This window comes from Euprymna scolopes, chromosome 14 (assembly GCF_053919585.1).
Source record: "Euprymna scolopes isolate OS-2025 chromosome 14, ASM5391958v1, whole genome shotgun sequence".
Classification (NCBI taxonomy): domain Eukaryota; kingdom Metazoa; phylum Mollusca; class Cephalopoda; order Sepiida; family Sepiolidae; genus Euprymna; species Euprymna scolopes.
In genome coordinates, this window is record NC_136495.1 from 35054473 (window position 1) to 35077756 (window position 23284).

The window sequence follows — 23284 nt, forward strand, 5'->3', positions numbered from 1 at the left end:
TAAATTGTATTTTTATTGATGCACATTAACATCAAATATTTTATTTAATATCTTATTAATTTATTATTTATAATTAGTCTATATTTATTTACTTAGATAATATTGATAACGACCAAATCTCTAATGTATGTATTTATGTATATTTTTATACGAAACTATTGATTTATTGATTTGTATGCGCTAATAACCGTTGGTTAATTAGACCTAAACATTGCTTAGCTATAAATCTTCTTTAATTATATGTATAAATATTTTAATTATCTTCCTACGTTTGAACAGATTTCTGTTATTTTCATTTAATTAGTTTTAATTAAGCATTATAAACTAATGCTTGTATACTTTAGTTTCCTAGATGTAAATTCATTGAAACTCCTGTGTTTATCAAATAATGCTTGATAAAAAAAAAACATGTTTATAATATGTTTATTCATACAAACATTACTAGTTACATATATGCATATATGTTTCAATAGCACCTATATTCAGAGGAACCATTTCATCAGACTTAAAAAAATCAATTCTAAAACCAAATATATAAGGCTCATTCATTTTATACAAAACGTTTTTTTTTTAGATATACTTTAAACCCAAGAGGAGAAAATGAGAAAGGGGGTCTAAGCATTAGCAACAGGCAAAGGGAATAGAAAGCAGATTTAGAGAAACCCTAAGTAATACAGTCCAGGCTCTGAATACTGCCTGCTTTGCAACGCATAGGCGACCGAAATTATAACGGTACCGAATAAATTAAATATTCTCAACTCTAAACCTCAGATAATTTGCAGTTGCAGACACAAAAGAAAATTCCGAATAAACACCGCCAGACAAGGAATAATATCTATTGCCTCTAAGGCTAACCATGCAGAAACTTAACACCCCCCTTACATATCCTTCCCCCTTAGCAGACGGATAATACTCCTTCATTTTAAATTTAAATTCACTAAAATCTTCAGCGACAATCGCAACTGACTTCTATCTCCATCTAACTCCCCCTCACACACATACCCCCATACCCAACATCTCCTGTCTAAAATTCACTTACTATCCATTAAGGTCCATCAACTCACTTCCTCATGCAACCTAGATTATACCCTCAACCTCGCTTCCACCCATTTAGTTCGTCTCTACTACTCACCAGACACTGGCCTTCATTCCCGTTAAAAGCATCTGAACTCATTTTGAGCGGCTTAATTCGACCTGATTTTTCACCCCGCCTGGATTTTGCTACGTCAAACATATCGTTTTCCCGTACGCCAATGACGAATAAAGAATACAATTCATCAACACCAAACCATGGCATCATATAATAAGGAAAACACATCACAAACGCTGAAACACTAACCCCAACCTTGGAACTAACCGAATGCCCAATCTTTTCATCGTTTTTTTTTTATTTTAGGAATGGGGTATTGTCCCCTCACTCCATATCTCTTGATAAGACGAGCTCTCACTTTGAATTTGCAAATCTGTCTCATTGCCATTAATAACGCTCTTCACTGAACTCCACTCATTTCTCGTTAAACACAAGCCTAAATGTAGTATGTTGTTCATAAATGACTTATGTAACTGGACCATGCATCTAGGAAATTCAGGACTATAATATTAACATCTGCCGACAGTCTCCTGACATACTTGTATCTTCCGGAATATTGTTTACCAAACTCTCTGCTCTGCTGGCTAAACCCATACATACATTATACCTTTGTGCTTCACTTTTGTACGCTAGTTCTTCATCTCTGCCCCCCCCATTTAGCTACATTTCTGTTTAATTTTTATTTTTTCATTTTATTTTACTATTCATTTTTATTTTTCTATTTTGTATTCCTTTATTTATTTGTCCCTTGGTTTTATTTATCTATTTATTATTATTATTATTATTATTATTATTATTATTATTATTATTATTATTATTATTATTATTATTACTGCTACTATTGGTATATATTTCCCCTCTTATCCCACCACGTCATTCGTCCACATCCTAATTATTTTTGTCCCTTTATCTACCTCCATCAACTTTGCTCCCCTATATTTATGCCTCCGCCTGACAATTCAACCCTCCACCCTGTACACCTAATAACAGGGCAACCCTAGGATTATTACTGCATATTATCTAATATATATCATCTTTTGAAATTTATTATTATAGATTTACAACTACCATAGTCTTCTAATAAGTAATGCTGGGATAACCGTTACTTTGGTTCAATCCTACTTAATTCATCACCATAATATTTCGCCTGAAATTATACACCGTCTTAATGTGCTGTTGTCATCTCAGTTGCATCTATCGATAAAAAAAACTGTAATGAAATAGTATCACCACCCACCTCTATATCTGTGCTTGAGTCTTAAAACATAAACTACCTACATTATTTAAGAGTATAATAGAACCCCTATACAACTTTTTACATTACACTTTATATAATACGCTCCTCCTTTATCTTAGAATTCCATATAAATCCCCCTAAAAACATCAATATTTTCTTTGATTCATTTCGTTCCTGATGAATCCCATGCTAGACGTCGCATCCTCATTATGTTACCTAGCATCTTCTCTACTCTTCTGATGAGAAGCATTAGGCTTCGAAATACCTTGGTATAAAGAGTCCTCTCTATCCGCCAACTAAATGCTGTATACTTATCTTAAATAAATAAACGATTCTATATTCACTAATATTTAGTTTTTTGTGACATCATTTTACACTCTTATTGTTTCATATATATATATATATATATATATATATATATATATATATATATATATATATATATATATATATATATATATATATATATGGTCAAATATAAATAAGTTTATGAAAATATGTAAACCTTTCCATGGAGCCACTTATACACGTACATGTATCACAACAAAGTTATATTCTCATATACACGTTCCTACACACACGCATTAACGGTAGCTGGATGAATATGTCCTTGTTAATGAAGCCAGAGATGGCTTCTGTCGCCAGGTTCAAAACTATCGACTGGTGTTAAACGTGACACCCACCCTGCACTCAAGATTCCTGAAAGGATGAAGCACAAGTATCTGTACGTATTTAATAATTGTTATAGTAAATAATATATATATATTATAGTTTTTATTAGATTACATTTTTTACTTTATGTATTTATTGTTTTGGGGCTTTTAATATATTACTATTCGTAATTTATCTACAACAATTATTTATTCATTTCTATAGTATTTATCAATTATTCTATCTCTAAATTAAAAGTCAAATACGAACAGATAAAATTATAAATGAATAAAAGGCGAATCAAATGAGGTATAGGTGGTTTAAACAGTTATCAATTTAGCTTAAATTTGCGGTTTTTGAAATAATGTCAAGTGCGGACTTTCTTTTTGGCGGCACTGCATATGTATATATATATATATATATATATATGTGTGTGTGTGTGTGTGTGTGTGTGTGTGTGTGTGTGTGTAACTAAATCTATATAAATGCCAACCCATATACATAATTTTATGTTATATACAGACATCCATCAATATCTAGAGGTGCGACTCTATCATAATCACCGTTTGTAATCCCTATATATATATATATGTATATAATGAACTCATTTTTCCCTTCTAATTTTAACCTTAATAGGATTAAAAATCAAGACATTTCATGCAAATGAAATATGCACAAACTGCAGCACATTATCTGAGATGTGTTATAGGCCTATTACCTCTACACTTCCTCGATAATCGTGGATTCCTATATTTTTTCTGGTGAGAGCAAAAATCGGTTATAATCTATGGAAGTTGTAAAGTCTTTTCCCCCTATTATATACCTCCTACCCCCGATACCACTTACACCGTTGGGGATTTGTTTACAAGGGACAGTACGAAGAAACATCGGTTTGGAATCGTAGTTGCTAAAAAAAATTTACCATCGTTTTTTTTTTTTCATTTTTATTTATATTTTTGTATTAAAACAGGGTTACTTCTTCGCTTATTCTTTACTTTACCTCACTCCCCTTACGGGACTATTCGAGAGGGGGGGTTGTAACTATTCTGTGCTTTCAACTAACAATTTATTATTAAAGAAACTCGATTTATTATTTATAGTTATTACAACGAAAAGGTGAAATTTGTCTTTTTCAAATATATCGATAAACACTGTGTTTTTAGAGCTGCTTAAACATTTTACATTGAATAAAAACACAAAAAAATCATCCAATTAGGTAGAAACGTAACTTACCTTCCATTTGCTTTCATTTATTTGTTTTGGGACAACTTTTTCGAATCTGTGTATTGTAACGCCCCCCTCACCCAAATACTAATTAAAAACTCACATTTTTTTTTTCAAACAAAAAAAAAACAAAACAAAAACTAGATTTATCGTTTCAACATTTTAGCAACGTTCGGCTTAATCCACTAATTGTTGGTTGAGTCCAAGCCATGCTGGACGGAAACTCCCGAGGATCCGGATCCAATTCTGCAAGAGTACCATTTTTTTACATTTTCGCCTTTTTTTACCTTTTGGAGTGAATTGCTGTACTAAGAATATAAAAACATGCATTTTCTCTTTTTATTAGACTTTTCCATTACACCAAATTGAGCCACAGCAACGCGTGGCAGGGTACAGCTAGTAATCTATATAATCTTTAGAGGTGTATATCATCATTATACTTTATACATGTTAGTCAATATTATTTTATAGTTTACTATCATGATATTGTATGTATAGTAAAGACATGAACATAAAACCTAGTGCACTCACTTTCTTCAATTAATGGTATACTACGTCCCTTTTTTTTAGATCAGCTAATACTTATAGGATATAATGTATTATATGTAAAGATAATTTAAAATGATGTCACTGAACAGAGCGTTTATGATAGTTGATATTATTTAGTTTCGACGTTTACTATTTATTAAAACTGTACTGAACCAATACTGTATTATTCAACCTCACACTCGATTTATTAATATATTTATTTATTAATATCTTAATAGATTATGGGAGAGGGATGACGTATTAGTAATATAAATCCATTTAATTGAATAGTTAGTAAATTGCTTGTTAATGTAGTTTATTTAATACGTATCCTTTAAGGTTTTTACAGCTTCTATTTATTATTTACTGATTTTTTCGCGATCTTAAAATTAATTATTTAAAGATTTCGGTTAGACATAAAACATAGGTATAAATTTGATGAACTAACTTTTGTTTCCATTTAAGTATAAGTGTGTTATTCTCTCCGATAAAATGCTTGTAATGTAACGATGTTCTGTTGATATGTTGTATTCATTATTGAAAGTGCATGTACATAAAATCTATTTTTAAATGTTATTGAAGTACATTCTAGATATAGAAATTTTCTATTTCAGAATTTCCTCGGTGTATATTTTAGCTGGGTATGTGAAACATTCATTTCTTTACGGGCATTAAATAGTTCTTTGACAATTAAAATCATTATTGGTACTGTTATCATTAGTATCACTAGCTGAATTATTACTCCTCAATATTTTATTACTGTGGGTTTTTTTAAAGATTTTTCCAGGTTTTCAGTACAATTTTAACTTAATTTCAATGTAGTTTTGTTAAAGATCTTATCTAGTGGGAAGCGTTTATTTATCAGGTGTAGCAATTTACTTCTGTTTTGTTTTTAGCATTAGATTACAGAGGAAGTGAACCAGCTTATCTTCCTTCTTCGATTTATATATATATATATATATATATATATATATATATATATATATATATATATATTGCTATTTTTATATATGTATGTCTACATATATATATACTTTTTTATTTCTTTATATAAACATTTTATGCTGCAAAGTTATATTTCTGTTTTGTTTTTAGCATTAGATTACAGAGGAAGTAAACCAGCTTAACTTCCTTCTTCGATTTATATATATATATATATATATATATATATATATATATATATATATTGCTATTTTTATATATGTATGTCTACATATATATATATATATATATATATACTTTTTTATTTCTTTATATAAATATTTTATGCTGCAAAGTTATATTTCTGTTTTGTTTTTAGCATTAGATTACAGAGGAAGTAAACCAGCTTAACTTCCTTCTTCGATTTATATATATATATATATATATATATATATATATTTATATATGTATGTCTACATATATATATATATATATACTTTTTTATTTCTTTATATTAACATTTTATGCTGCAAAGTTATATTTCGGTCAACAGTGATAAATAACTTAATACCTCCTCATGCGATAATAGTCTTTAACTTTAAAAGCTTATTATACTATTGATCGAAAGATTATCATGACTAATATAGCGATATAAAAATGTTTTTTTTACATAGTATTCACCACTTATCAAGGCCTGGAAGCCACTCGGGGATAAGGGTTATTGAGTGTATAGTAATGAATGGGATAATATCGCGTTAATCGTTAATAATGAAGATTTGATAAAGTGTCTTACTTAAGGGGCCGTTTATCAGGAATTTTTTTATGTTGGACTTGAAGACATCCAAGTTGTAGTCATAAATAAGTAAGTATATCTTTCTCTATTTATTATTGAGTACTCTTATATAAACCTTGATGAATGATTTGAATATAATGAAATTCAAAAAGCTTAAAATAAAATAATTTGAACTACATTTTCACTGTACTGGACGCTGATTTTTTTTTAATGGCTAGTAATTGTATTTATTTATTTATAAAATTATTTATTTATAAAATTATTTATTTATTTATAAATTTTTTATTTATTTATAAACTTTTTATTTATTTATTTATAAAATTATTTATTTATTTATAAATTTTTTTATTTATTTATTTATAAAATTATTTATTTATTTATAAAATTATTTATTTATTTATAAACTTTTTGTTTATTTATTTATAAAATTTTTATTTATAAAATTATTTATTTATTTATAAATTTTTTATTTATTTATTTATAAAATTATTTATTTATTTATAAACTTTTTATTTATTTATTTAAAAATTTATTCCTTACGAACGTATTGTACTCTTGATAGTTTCATGATACTCTCTGGACCTTCATTTTATTTTAACTGGCTTTTTGGAATGTATATATATATATATATATATATATATATATATATATATATATATATATATATAGTGCTTTTTTACGATGGGATATTTAAATAAAATATACTTATCTTTTGCTAGCTTTGTTATTATCAAAACTGGCGACCACAGAATAAACATATGTTCCTGTTTTGAAACTGTATATATAAATGCTTTAACAGCGTGAATGTTATTATTCCTGGTTTTATCTTCATGTCTTTGGACATGGATTATTTTTACTTCTCTTCTGAACAGTCGCACTTTTGGAATCTTCCTTTATATATTTCCAATAAAAAATAAATTAATTAAACTTTCGAAACATATAAGTAGAACCTAATGTGCCCGCCGGTAATAATCAGTTTGGTCGTTTTACGTGTATTAACGTTTGCCAAACCACAAAGTATACACTATTAATTATTCATTGAATACTGCTAATAAAACGCTAGTTGTTGTTTTTTTTTTTGTTTTTTTTCATATGTGTATCTCTTCTCCGACGGTATATATTATCACAATAGATTTGATGAGATTTGAACCCTGCACAACAGATTCCATATGCAAATATGCAGTACGAGTAATCATTTAACCACTCTCACTTAACTAAGCAGGCATATAAGTACCTGGTTTAGTATCCAGACGCAAGATTGTCTCGCAGATTTTATTAGACAAGCTATCTAAAAGAAGGAAAGTATTATGTAAAACTTTTGTCTTACGTCGTTACTATAGTTATCTTGTTGCTGAAACATAGCGGAGGGAAACCTCCTTCATCATGGACAACTTTCCTAGATTTAGATACTCGGATATAAGTATCCTGTTTGCAAACTTACGATTGCTTAAGGAGTGGATGCATTTATTTCTTTGTTTACTAATCAGGCAAAGAAGTATCATCACAGGGAAAATGAAAAAAAAATCCTCTAGCTTAAAACTCAATTCAGTCTTTCAGAATCTTCCCCGTCCGTAGCCTAATGATGCCACACTTTAAAAAGGTCGTAGCTGAAACATATGTGCATATATGTAGACAATTTTTTGTATAAATAAAAATAATGAAAACACCAATCACGAAAAAAAAATGGCATTACTTACTTCGCTGCATTAAATCTGTTTGTTCTGTCCAACAACAGTTTTAAGAAAAGATTCTCCAAAGTTTTCTCTCTGGAAACAAAAGTATAAAGTAAGAAATGAAAAAGCAGATTTAAATAGAATGTGTAAATATATGTGAAAAGGACAAATAATAATAATAATAATAATAATAATAATAATAATAATAATAATAATAATAATAATAATAATGATAATAATAATAATAATGATAATAATAATGATGATAATAATAATAGTAATAATGATAATAATAGTAATGATAATAGTAATAATGATGATAATAATAATAATGATAATAATAATAATAATTATAATAATAATAATAATAATAATAATAATAATAATAATAATAATAATAATAATATCAAAGATCCTGAAAAAAGTAAAAGATAGAAAAATGAACAAAACCATGGCATGGATCGACTACAAGAAAGCGTATGGCAAGTTCCCCTAAGCATGGATAATAAAGTGCATGAGAATGTACAAAATACCAGGCAAGATTATCAATTTTATTGAAAATGCAATGAAAACATAGAGACTTGAGCTGACAGCTGATGGGCGGTACATAACTGATATTCAAATACAAAGAGGTATATTCCAGGGTGATTACCTATCACCACTACTATTCATCATAGCCATGATGCCTCTTAATAACATACTAAGAAAGTTCCAAGCTGGATACAAATTCACTAATACAGATGAAAGAATGAACCACCTAATGTACATGGATGACCTCAAACTGTTTGCAAAAACCAAAAGGAACCAGAGATGCTAACAAACGTAACTAGAATCTTCATCCAAGCTATCCGAATAGGATTCGGCATGGAAAAGTGCTCACGGGAAGGGAAAAACTAGAGGCAACGGAAAGTATGGGACTACCCAAACAAACAGCAGCTGATACGACAGCTACAAATATTTGGGATTACTCGAAGCAGACACCGTGCAAGCAACAGAAATGAAAGAGAAGGTTGGAAAAGAATACTTCAGAAGGACAAGAAAACTTTTCGAAACCAAACTATATCGTAGAAATCTAATAAAAGGTATAAACACATGGGCAGTGTCACTAGTAAGATATTCCGGACCGTTTATAGAGTGGACCAAAGAAGCTCATGATCATGGACAATGCACTACACCCAAAGGGTGATAATACAGAACACAAAAAGAATAATTTTCGCAGCAAGAGGCACTGAAAAACGAACAAGACAGAAAAAAGAGGCGAGGAACAAAACGAGAAAAAATATGGGAAAAGAAACAGCTACACGGACGATTCATGAGGATGACAAAAGACGAGACTAACGAAAACGCTTGGAGATGGCTACAAGAAGAAAACCTAAACAGAGAAACTGAATCCCTCATAATCCCTCATAACAGTCACACAAGACAACTATCAGAACAAACTACACTAAAGCAAGGATCGACAAGGCACAAAAGAAATAGTAAATGCAGGCTCTGTGGACACAAAGACGAAACAATAAACCACATAATAAGCGAAAGTAGTAAACTAACACAAAAAGAATATAAGAATAAGCACGATCAAGTGGAGAAGGCAGTGCACTGGGAATTATGTAGACAACTGCATCTTGAAAATACTGAAAAATGGTACAAGAACAAACTTGCAGCAGTACTTGAAAACGAAAGTCACAGAATTCTATTAGACATGGATATACAAACAGATAAACCCATTCAAGCAAGAAGACCAAGTGTCATAATAGTTAACAAGAAGAAAAAATAAAAGGGTAGGATAGTAGTCGATTATATTTTACACATGACTTAGTGATAGGAAGATCCAATATTTCCCGATTCCGATACAATTACTGATTCCGTTCTAAATTGGTGACTCCCATACAATTACCGATTTCGTTTCCGATTTTTTTAAAACGTCTAAATATTTAGTTATAAATAACTATTTAAAAAAAAAACATATAATGTGTATATGTTTTCGCAAATGTAATAATACACTTGTCGGGGCGTGATCTATAAATTTTAGCTTCACTATTGGTTTGATATCAATAAATATTTCATATCAATAAATATTTAATATCAATAAATATTTAATATCAATAAATATTTATCATTTCATCATTAGTAATTGCAATGAAAAATTCAGTTTTAACTAAAAACAAACAATCAATTAAAAAAATCGTTTTTGACATCATAAAGTAAGCATAAATATGTTCAATTCCGATTCCGGTACCCTAAAAATTTCCGATTTTTTCAATTCCAATTAATCGTCCCAACACTAATATGAATATACTTTTTAGTTTTTATATAAGATTTTTTAACCTTTTTAATGCATAGAGATTAAATAAACTTGCTGGTGTGCTTTATATTTCCTAATTTAAGAGTTAAAACGAAAAGTCCTTGAAATTGAGGTATTGTTATCAGTACGACAAGATTTGTAAACTTGAATTATTTCTCGTCAACACCCCTCCCCCGCATTATGATGTTTTTTTTTTAGCTATGTATTATCCAGTTGTAAAACGTTTCCCTGTGAGAAGCAGACATATGCGAAGGAAATGATAAAATCCATACAGTTATCCCTCCAGCATAATAGACACGTTTGCATAAAATCCAGACACAATTTTCAAGAACGTCGATAACAAATTCAAATTACAGAAATTTTAATCTACCAAATCAGATGCTTGAGGCGAAATCAAATTTTGATTTTCGGGTGAGTTATTATCATGCCAGATGGGAGGGATGTGTTTCGGGCAGAATATGATAGACGCCTTGATGCATCAGGATGCAAATCACAAGCGAAAACAGATAATACAATATGCCACACAGTGACGTTGTTAAAACGAATTTCCTAATATTACTGCAATTAAACAACATTGAGTCTAGTTAGAGTAGAAAGTGGGCCTACGGTTTATTTTTGGTCGCTCCGTAACTTTTGCTTCCTTCATTTTTTTCCTTTTATCCTCGCATTTCTTGAGAGATGTTTCTGATAAAGGAGAAGAATTACTGATTTCTGGGTCGGAGCACATATCGTTGGCTGTTTTTGACTGTGAAGTGGTATTTTTGTTTTGATTTATATCTCCTTTCACCAAGTGGCTTTATGCCTTGTCTGGAGCGATTTACATAAAAAAATACTAAATGGGTGACTATTTGCTACTACCAGAACACACAATAAAAGTGTCAGATTGTGTCTAATATGTAAAGCGGCGGAAGTGGAAATAATCGAGAGAGTTGAGACGAAGATTGAATCAATGCTATTTTAAAAGTTAAAACTTGTATTTTTTTTTTACATAGGCATCACCACATTATCAAGGCCAAGAGGCCACTCAAGGATAAGGGTTAAAGAGTGTACATTAGAAATTGGACAATATAGTAATCATTAGTAATGAAAATTTGGTAAATTTGATAACTTATATGGAACGGCTCATCAAGAACTTATTTACGTTAGACTTAAAGACAACCATATTGTAGTCAGCCGGAAAGCAGGAAAACGGAAGACAATTCCACAGGCGTGCAGTTCTAAGAAAGAAACTCTGTTCATGGAATCTACGTTTAGGTTTAGGCACAGATAAAGAGTGGGGGGAATTATTGATAATGTTTACAGCTAGACGAGTGTTTCTTGTGAAAGTTTGGCGAGGGGGGACCATAGATTGAAGCTCAGTCGAACACTTTCCATGAAAATAACGATACATCAGAGACAAACTCGCAACATCTCTTCTGTGAGATAGAGGTTGCAAGGAAGAGAAAAGGACATCTCCTACGAGGCTACGAAGTCTATTTTGAACTCTATCAAGGCAGGACAAGTCCTTTCTAGCAGCTCCTGCCCAGATGTGGCAACAGTATTCCATCCTTGGACGTACCTGGCTCTTATATAGATAGAGAATAGCATCAGCAGTGAGATATCTACAGGATCGATAGAAAGATCCCACCATTTTTCCAGCGGCCTTGGCAACAGATTTGATGTACGTGTTCCATTTAAGATCAGGAGTAATGGGCAATATTTATCGGGCTATTGTTCTTATTTGGAATGTTATTTGTGCAACGTTTCCGTCGGATTTGCCTTTGATCGTCTTCAGGCATGTTGGTTGTTGTTTGGAAAAGAAAAGAGAAAAGTTATTAGCTCCGTAGATATTTTCGTATTCTTTGACGTAGTCTCTGTTTTATGGATATGGTTTTGTATCTTTAAAAAAATGGTTGACAAAGGGAAGGCAACTCTAAAGATTGACATTCCTTCCATCGCAGAAATTTTAAGAGTGTACATTTTTTTTTCTAAAATTAGAGGCTCCCAAATGTTATTAATCACTAGGCTTTTTCTGCTTAGTAAATTTTCTTATTTTAGAGTATATTCTTCCTCCTTGAGTCACCTCTTACCACCATCCATATAACGTAAAAAGAAATCGTCCAGTGCTTATAACACCATGCCAAAACAATATGTAGCGACAACAACACATACCAGGAGGAGTTGACAACCTAAGAATAGCCTTCCACCGAAATGACTACCCAGAGAGCATTACATCGATTCCGGAAAACCTTCAGCAAACACCAAAGGATAATACTCGAACACCATGCATAAAAAGTCTGTCCGAAAAGATTTAAAAACCTATGCAGTCCATATAACAAGCAGAACAATATTCAAGAGTCTCAAAAAACACCTAGTAAAGCTCCAAACAGAAAGTCTCATGTCAAAAAACTGTGTATAAATGCGGTCTAGAAGTGTAACCCATGTTTAGTTTCAGAACAGGTTCCGATGGTTCGTTGTCCTACACGTCCTGGGAGGTGACTGGTTTGCAGTAGACAGAATAGTTTCCGATGGTTCGTTGTACTACACAAGTCCTGGGAGGTGACTCGTTTGCAGTAGACAGTTCTCGAGTTGGAATCCACAGAGCAAAAGATTCTTCCCGTGTTGACACGAAGAAAACATATGCGAAATTGCTACAGAAAGGTTTAATATTTATGGAGCAATTCTGGTTTCTGATTGGTTGGTAGCAGAACGTGAATTAATTCGTCAGTTCCTAGCAGCATCGTTTATAATAGAATCTCCCGACTGTGCGGGATTATACCTCATTATAGTCAAAAATACTGTAACATGCGGAAAACTATACAAAGGTGAGACTGGTCGCCCCCTAAATGTAAGGCTAAAAGAACACCATAAAGCCGTGACACGGGGGGAGGGAAGATCGAAAAGTGGGGCCTAACTAATCACACATGGAAAGAAAAAAACACACTTTCCTTTGTGGAACGAGGTAAAAATAATTGACAGGGATGCAAAGTGGAGGGTCAGGCGACTCAAGGAGGCAGCACATATGCTAAAAAGTACATTACTAAAGAGGACAACCCTGGCAATTAATAGCATTTGGGAGCCTCTTATTGTAGAAAAAAAAACAAGAATTATACACTCTTAAAATTTCTGCTATGGAAGAGAGATAATTCCCTGTCGATCTTTATTAGATTTGCTTTCACTTTGTCAACGAATTTTTCATACATATGAAACCATAGCCATAAAAAGAGGCTAAGTCAAAAAATACGAAAATATCTATGGAACCAGTAATTTTTCTCTTTTCTTTTCCAAACAACAACCAACATGCCTGAAGACGGTCGAAGCCCAAACCGACCGAAATGTTGTACAAATAATACTTAATATGTTAAGATGAGAACAGTAGTCCGATCAATACAAATAATATAAACAATCAGCTCTCATCTAAAAAATTCAGCCCTCATCTAAAAAATTCAGAATTTATAAACAGTATCTTTCTTCTAATGTGTGTGTATAGAAAGCAGTGTTGAGAAAATTAACCGAAACCGGGAATGGGAAAACTCGGTACTTTGTAAGGTATTGGAATCGGTATTGTAATCGAAAAAAATGTACTATTGTCTCATGAAAAAAAAAACGATTCTTGTAATTGTTTTTTGTTATTGTTTTATCTTTAATTAAATCTTTATTTTCCATTGCTGTTACTAATGATGAAATAATAAATATTTAATAAACTGCCCAGGAAATAAATAAAACTACCAATGACGCTAAAATGTACAGACCATGATCCGCAAGTGTATTTTTACGTTTGTGAAAATATATGCACGTATTGTGGTTAAAAGTATTCAGTGTTCGTGTCAAGCAAGGAGAATGAAAAAATAATGGCCGCTGTGTTTACGTATAGGCTGGCGATCTCATGAGGTAACATGAGCATCTAATATGCATATGAAAGGCAGGCGATTGCAATAAAAAGAGCCTGTTGATCAGAGAAGGGTATTCTTTTTGGCAGAAGTGAGTTTTGTTAGTTTACTATTGACTTTTGAGACCGGGAATTGTTGAAAGGAGAATAATTAGCTGTGTCTTGAAATTTCGATAGAGAGAATTCTGAAGAAAAAAAATGAATAGAATACTGCACATATTATATGGGTCTTATAGTAATTCTGAAAAAAATGCTATAACCAAATATTGAAAGGTTTTAAAAGAATCGGATTCGGTATTTTTATCGGAATCGGGAAACATATCAGAATCATTCCATTACTGGTAGACACAATAATCATAAACTAACATAGTTACATAAGAATATAACATTATGGTTGATTCTTTAAATGTTTTCTTACATATGTAACCAGTTAATGTATGTGGGTTTTTTTTTTTTTTGACACAAAGCAATAATACGCTCAATTACCGGTGATGTCACTTCTTCTTATCCTTTTTTTACTACAGGAAATGATAACAAAATCTACATAAATCTGCATAAAAATATGCTAAGAATGATGTTATGGAACAGATGTGCCAGAAATGGTTTGCACGATTCCGAAAGAAAAGGTGTTAGTGAGAAATGCCCCTCGGTCAAACCGGTCAAAGATAATCGACAGCGACCAAGTGAAAGCGGTAGTTTAACAAGATTGCTGATTGACAAACAGATAAATTGCACGCATTCTCAAGATTTCAAAACTGAACGTGGAAAATGAATTGCATTAATGTAGCGTGACCGCCCCCGGAAGCGGTAGAGCTCCCCATTGGGGGGGGGGGGCTTAAGAACCCCGAAACACTGAGTAAGGCTGGGCAACTATGCTGGTATTAACTGTTAAGCATTATTGGGTGTCCGGGCAGCGGCGGGTTACCTGGCTGAAAGGAAGAGACAAGTTTTCTTTTGTTTTTTTTTTAATTACATTTTCACCCCAAACAAGGCACATTGCCACTTTGGTGTAGGGGGCTACTATCAGGGGAAACATCTACTGGGGTACTATGTAGGGATTTGGGCAGCGAGATGTTGGTTCACGTTGCACTTGAACTTATGCATGTCAGTACAGTTGGGGAAGCAGTGACCTGGAATTGAATTCCAAAGTCTAGCAGTTCTGGGGAAGAAACTACTGGAGTAGAAAGATCTTTTACATCTAGGGATCTCTACAGTGTGGGGGTGGGATTTTAAGTTTATTGTGTTTTGTAAAACAGACATATATTTTTATTGTTGGGGAAAGTGAAAAATTCGATGGCGTTTTGAAATTACCACGAATATAATTTCGGTTCTGGGGCCAGACGAACGGTCAACGGGTTGCCCTCTCTGTTCGTGAGAACTGAAACCTGCGAGCATTAGCAAATTCACCAGCACAGACGCATTGGATCTGGAGTTCCTCGAAATCACGTGCTGATTGGTGATTGGGTCTAGGGAATAACCTACTTATCCTATAACCTTCTAATATAAGCGAATTCTCGCGCCAGAAAATACGTAAATTGAGCTGGATCTTGAGAGAATTTAACACTAATCAAAGAGATGCCGGCGCAGCCTCCCCTTCCTCGACCGCCGCCACCGCAAAATACGGAGAGCAAGATTCACTAGTATTTTGTAAGAAATTAATATTGGAAAATTGTATATAAGTTTATATGATATTTTGTAAAGCTGAAAGGTCACAGTTGGTAACCTGAAACAAGGGACCCGTTCAAATTTGGTACCATGACCAGGATAAAAGTGAACGAGTCACTTGTTCCAGGTCACCAACCATGACCTTTCAGGGTCGCTGGTAATAGGCATGAACCCTTACACACGCGTCGTGATAGTCTTTTGCAGGAAATTCTTCGTAAGTTCTCTCGGCACAGCGGGTTAGGGTTGGTCAGTTTTACCATCGATTTCACCTTCGGATTGATATGCCGTATTACGCTGGAAGTGAATAGATTTTCATGCACACAAAAGAATGATAAACTCAGATGTCTCTATTTTATGAATTAATTCAGCTTAAATTTACAAAATATCCTGACGCCACACCTAGGGTCTGTCACCTGATTGCACCAGGGGATCACTACACTCTTCAGCACATCCAGGTACACTTTGGTGTTGACTTTCATGCCGATGTCAAAGATGGTAGGTGCCATGATGTGACACTTAATTGAAACCAAACATAAACGTGGCCGGAAACTTTGTTTTTATCACCCTGTGCATGTCCCTTTTATTCATGCATTTTGAGGGTTATGGGAATGGTCCTGTTATCATAACTTGGATCGGTAGAGAGCATGTGTTGTACAACGACGCATCTACGATCTCGTTCGTTGAACATTGTGTCACTTTAAAACATGATAAAAGGCTCCTATCGCTCTTGGGACTTGGCCAACTAGATGGTCTGCAACATAAAAAGAAAACCGGTTTTCTATCAAACGGAAAAATGAATCGTGTCATTTTTTAGAGCGACAATTTTATCATTCCAAATTGTATAACTTGATTATTTTTATATTTTATTCTTCTTTTTATTAATACATATTTTTAATAAAAACGGCATAATCGCGCGTTGACACACCGGTTCTCGTCAGATCACCTAAGTTAAGCAACGTTGAGCCTGGTTAGTATAAGATGGGTAACCATTTGGGAAGACTAGGCGCTGTATGTGCTCTCCGCTTATCTCCGCATTTATTTCCAGTTGTCCTGTACATACACTTCACTTGCTACTAGTATTTAACAATGTCGACTCAGAAGAAATGTGGTTGGGGATTACGCACCTCCTGCCACAAAAAATTTCACACGCAGGCACCCCTTCGTGAGTACTCTATAATCTGTCAAAGACTGAAGGATCCTTTTTTATTTTTAATATACTAATTTAAAAAGAATAAAAAGTTCTAAAAACAAACAACAGATGAGATATGGAATCAACAAATGAGTTGGAGGTGTCGTTGTGGGGATGATAATGATGCGAACTTACGACATTGGTGTGACACGTTCGAATTCGATCGGTTCCATATTATTATTATTATTATTATTATTATTATTATTATTATTATTATTATTATACTTATGAATGTAAGTACCTGATCCTAAAAAGATTATCCTAGCGGAAATGTCGAAATTATGTTATTCCCGGCAGGGCGAGAGATGTCTCGCTCTTAGCTGGCGAAATTTAAAGGAAGAAAAATATTTTATATTGCAATAGTAGAAAGAATGTTATGAGATAAATATTTAAAATAATAACATTTAGAATTCATTGCTAAGTCAAATATGATAAAGTCGCAAAAAAATATTTACAAAGTTTACGATAACAAAGGACTTGGAATTTAGTTCAGCAATATAATGTTAGAATAAATACTTACAATTAGCAATAAATCATATGATTAACCTGTTTACGTAAAATTCAGTATGTTATTGCTATACATCATGAGATGACTGATTAATTTTATGGTTTCAGGTTCAAATGAACAGCTACAGCAAGAATTCGAATACACCGTACTAAAGCCTGATTTTCACAGTTGGTAAATTTCAAAAATGCAATCTGGACATAAGGACACTTTAGAAGAATGATGTGCAATAAAATTCTGTTTTAAACTTGGGGAAAAATGCCATAAAAACGTATGGAATGTTTCAGACTGCTTCTGGGTCATGAATTGAGCTTCAGTTTTTGAGTGGCGTAAGAGATTCAAGGAAAGCAGAGAGTGTGAGAGATGATGAGATTGTGGGAGGAGTAAAGAAGTCGGAACACCAGAGTTGATTGGCCAAATACAGAATTTCATAGATAAGGACCGCTGTGTGTCTGTAGAGACAATAAGTGCAGAGTTTGATGTCAGTGTGGGAACTGTACACATAATTATTCACTGTTATGACCCAGAGACCAAGAGACATGGTTCCCAGTGGAAGCATGTTGTTTCTCCCAGACTCAAGAAGCCCAGACAAAGCAAATTCACCGAGAAACTTATGATGAACTCCTTTTTGACAGAACGGCCATGATTTCCAGTGGTACTGGATCCCCACTGGACAATCAACAAGAAATACTATGTTGAAAGTTTTAGGGAGTTTAGGAAGAGATTCCGTCGGAAGAGGCCAACACTCTTTAAATCGGGTCAGTGGCATTTCGACCAGGACCATGCATCAATTCACAACTCCAGCCTTGTCACAGACTATTTGACCAAGATAAGCATCAAGACAGTTGCTCACCTTCCCTTTGGTCCAGACCTTACTCGCTGTGACTTTTGATTATTCCCTAAGCTCAAGGGGAACTATAGAATCTGTCATTATAAGACAATTGAGGAGATGAGAGAGGCTGTGACGAGAATCATTGACACGCTCTCACAAGAAGAATTCCAGTAGTTGTTGGAATGGTACAATAAGTGCATTGCAGCCGGAGGAGATTACTTCGAGGGACACTAGAATTTCACGTGTGAAATATCAATAAAAGTGGCCATAGGAAAAAAAGTCTGGAAACTTATTTAAGTCGCCTCGTACCTGGTCTTCAGAAGTATTTTGCCTATTTTTCACATTTGCATTTTTGTTTTAAAATACTTTTGTGGTTATTAAATGTCGAAACAGAACATATTTTTGATAAAATCGTGTTATTTGTTTTATTCGGAATGCTGTTCTCATTTTGGATGCTATTCTCATAACGTTTCGGCCGATGTTACCTCCCACCTTCTTCAGGCGCTTCTTGTCGTACTCTGGAATCTATAATTAATTTCGAACTTAACCCTTTATTTAATCAACAGGGGTCGATTGCTCTTGTTCTGTCAGCCATGACCGGGTAGAAGCCGGAATTCGTAATTGCGTTCTTAATATTGCCCGTACTGAGAATCGAAACTTCAACCTTAAAATACGATACAATTTGTTCTCATCGCAAACAATCCCGAAAGATTATTTTGGAAAAGGTGACTCCCCTTAAAATACGGGGTTAACTTAACGAAGCTTAACTGAACATGATTCTATCATTATATCAAAATAGTATCGCACCCACGAGGGATATTTTTTAACACACAAGTCAAGGGAAGATAATTGGACGTGATTATCTATTCTGTAGGTGACGTCTGTACTCTCAACCTGCAATCTCGCACGAGAGAAAGTGCTGTTCTACTCAGAAATATTTAAAGAAAGGCCTGGAAACCAAAGCAATGACTGCCACTCGTAAACTACTAATTAAAGATTAAACATGTTTACGAGATAAATTTCTCCACTATTTGCGCATGTGAATACTGTTGAAACACAGATGCTTGTACACATGTATTATTAAAACTTTGGCGCTAACGACAACCACCTCGGTTTATAGCGACTAATAACAGGCTTTATAAAGCATGTCGATGGCGACTTTCTTGACGGCCATGTCGCGAACATGAACCAGATAGGTTAGCTGACAATCGAACGTAGGACGCCTGTTAAAACGATTCCCAAATACAAACGCTTCGGACTGTCAACTTCACTAATGGCGGACGTGCTTTTACATGATATAATCGCCTTTGAATACGCAAATTTTATGCCTCAGAAAGTATATATTTCTAACGTTACGTAAATATTGTTTTTCTTCTTTCTTATTTCCAAATCCAATTAGATTTATAAATTGAGGCAATTCTCGAATAGCACAGGAACTCGGTGTTGCCGCAAACATAACAGTTGGAATCAATCTTCTTGCTACCTGTATGATAAAGTAAAATAAGTTAGTTGGTCAATTTGTTATCAATAGAGTTCATTCTTAAAAATAAATATTTGGTTCTAACTAGCCATTTTATATATATCCTTGAATCGTCTTGTTACGAACAATGAAATATAATTTGAGTTCATTCCTTCTAGAAAATATTTTATACGGATCGGATTTATTTTGTGTAGTCGCCATTTAAAAAGACGTTAATTATTAATTTGAAACAGAAAATAAAATTTGTAATGAAAAAGATGTAACTATGTATTTGTCCAACACACTTAGTATTGTTTGTTACAAAAAATACAATTTAGAATAAAAAAAGGAATAATTAAAAAATAAAAAAAATCAAATTGCAAGTAAATACACTATCGGACAACGCTACGTAGTTACAGTAGTTGTTTTAAATACATTAAAGAGAGTTTCCCTATTTCATTGGCAGTAATTGCTTTCTTAGCTAGAGATTTTATTTATAATGAAAATTATATTACATTTCTTAAGGCATACAACAAGTGCCGGGCTGAGGTTATATAACAGAAAATGCTACAAGAGATACAGAATTGCATTTCTTTCATGAATCATATATTAGTATGTGTTCTAAAAATGAAAAAATATATTTCCGATCTTTCACTTTAATATTCTTATATTTGATTGTGACCGATAATTTACTTTTGATTGGATATAAATAAAGGAATGTAAAGGAGTTTTTACTTTCACACTCATATGTCCTCCCACTTTGATCAATAACACCGCGAGGAAATTGAATAACATAGAGAAAGAGAGCGTGGGGAAAAAGAGGAAAAAATAGAGATAAGGGTTAACGAAATAAAGAATTCTAACCTAAACAGCAGCAGCTACCTAGCTATGCAGTTATTGGTGTCTACTTCTTAATTACTCTGCTAGCTCAACCGGTTAGGACGTCATATTTCCAGACCATGTTATTCGGGGTTTAAATATTTTTACTATGATTTTGTCCCAAAATAAACTTGAATATTTTATATTAAAATATTAAGCAGATTATTTGATTTATTTTCATTTTTCGTTCTTACTCTCTAAGCCATGTTTGTTTTTATATAAAATTAGGCGACCTGTGATCCGATGGCTGAACTTTGGCATATTAAACATTGTATAAATACATAGGTAGACAAGAAAATAATAAAAACGTTTAGAGAGTTTCGGCAGTATAATTTGGATTATTCGGACTATTGTTCTCATATTGAATGTTATACGTTTTGGCCGATGTAATTTCCGACTTTCTTCAGGCATACGTTGTCGAAGTTAGGAATATGCACAAAATTTAGAATGAGACACTTTATGTGATCCACGAGGTTAGCATGCTTTCGATTAAATAAAATGTCTCGTTCGACATATCGTGCAGATTCCCGAGTTTGACAAGATACACCTGAAGATAGTCGAAACGTTGGGCTAATAACATTCAAAATGTGAACAGTAGTTCCATGAATCCAAATGACACACATGATCAATCTTCATCTAAAAAATTCAGAACAAACGGAGCATGTATGGTCCTCCGTGAGTGCACAGTGAATGAGGCATAAAAAATTAAGTTCAGCATTTACCCCCACCCACACTTTATTTAGCCCCAAAAGTCTCCAGGGAGCGTCAAATCTTGGTGAAAATGAACAAACGGTGCATGTTTAGGCCTTAACATATATAAATTTGAGTTCTACACCATGCAAAAAAAACCAAAGAAATTACTAAATCCATCATTTGCCCCCCCCCCATTTAGCCCCAAAAGTCCCAAAGGCATTTAACACATTTAAATTTGAGTTCAGCATACGGTCTTTTTCAAATTACTCAGACAATTTCTGGTCTAAATATTTAAAATTTTATATAAAGGCGATTTAGAGATAGAGCAAGCTTTTTTATCGGTTTGGGTCGAAAACTTTTAGTTACCAATATATAAATGTATTTATGTATGTATGTATGTATGTATGTATGTATGTATGTATGTATGTATGTTTGCATGTCTGCCTAAAACTTTCAATAGAGGCGGCGGATTTTTCTAAGATCAGCATCGTTTTAAAGTTAGGCCTTTCATACGACAAATATCGAAAAATTGGCTAAAAACATTAATATCTTCACCTTCAACTAGGCACTTTCTACAGGGGGGTCACTTTTTTTCGCCGATATTTTTTAAAGTTATCCTCTCCTTTAGATTGTCTAGCCTTAATTTTTAAAAATGTTGCTTCCGGTTTGGCGATGGTCGTAACAGCATAAACGTTAGGTTTTTACTCCGTTCTTTTCCTCCTTCGCGGTACGGGTTCGAACCTGCCTTCCTACTATCACATTTTTTTTTGTTGCTTTTTTTTTGTTCAACAGACACATCCAAACACCCGGTCAACGCCGGGCTGAAATGCTAGTATATATATTGTCTTGGATTTCCTTTATTAATATATTCTGCTTAATTTATACAATTCAAAAGCATCAGGATAACGAACAAATGCTTTATTTAACTGTTTAAATATTTTATTTTTATCACCACCTTGTTTTATCATCCTTATTACTAAGTTAGAAATTGAGGGTATAAAATCTAATTATTTTAAGGTCACGCGAGCTATTCTAAAAAAAACTCTGGCATACTAGTTCTATAAAACATAAAAACAGGGCAGGTACTATCTTTATGCGGCATACGAACTATTTGAAAGGAGAAAGAGTTTCTTTTATTAAATATTTTATTTAAAAAATTCCATCCTCAACTTTTATATCTAAATCCAGAAATGTAGCCTGTGTTCTTCTATATTCACAATTTAATTCTAACTCCTTTGGATATATAAGATGTTTATTTTTTTTTTTTCAAATTCATCGTTATCGTTTATACATATAAAGTCATTTTTTACGAAATACTCTTTCATATATATTGCATCTGATTGTAATATTTTTATCGATGCCATTTCCTTAAAAACCTTCTTTTTGTTTGATTAAGGAGTTTTCTAATATAATTGAAAGACTCAGAAATTGTAGTAATTATAATATCTTTAGTTTTAGTAGTCCTCGCATGAAATAGCTGGTTTTTATTTTTTTCTGTTAATACAAGTTCTAGCAAAGCTGGATATAATCGACCTACATTTTCGGAATCTTGTAGGTTATTTTTTTTAACTTTAATATTTAAATCATTCGAGTAAATTACTCGCATTTCTTTAAATAATGTCGTCTTCCTTATGCTGATGCATTTTTAGTATATCATTATCTACATTTCCTAAACTATTATATCCATTACTTTCAAATTTTTTCCATAATTCGTACAGAAAAAGACGACTCACTACAGGTTTCTTTAAAGTGTTTCATAACATAGATACATCCCT

The 23284-nt window shown here is 32.9% G+C and overlaps 1 long non-coding RNA gene across 1 annotated transcript in view; it reads right to left on the minus strand.

Annotated features, from left to right (window-relative positions):
- LOC145292941 (uncharacterized) overlaps positions 1-23284 on the minus strand; it is a 112245-nt gene that overhangs the window by 12720 nt on the left and 76241 nt on the right. Inside the window, exon 3 of the long non-coding RNA XR_013869620.1 lies at positions 8142-8210. This is a non-coding gene — a long non-coding RNA (uncharacterized LOC145292941). The remainder of the gene's footprint in view (positions 1-8141; positions 8211-23284) is intronic.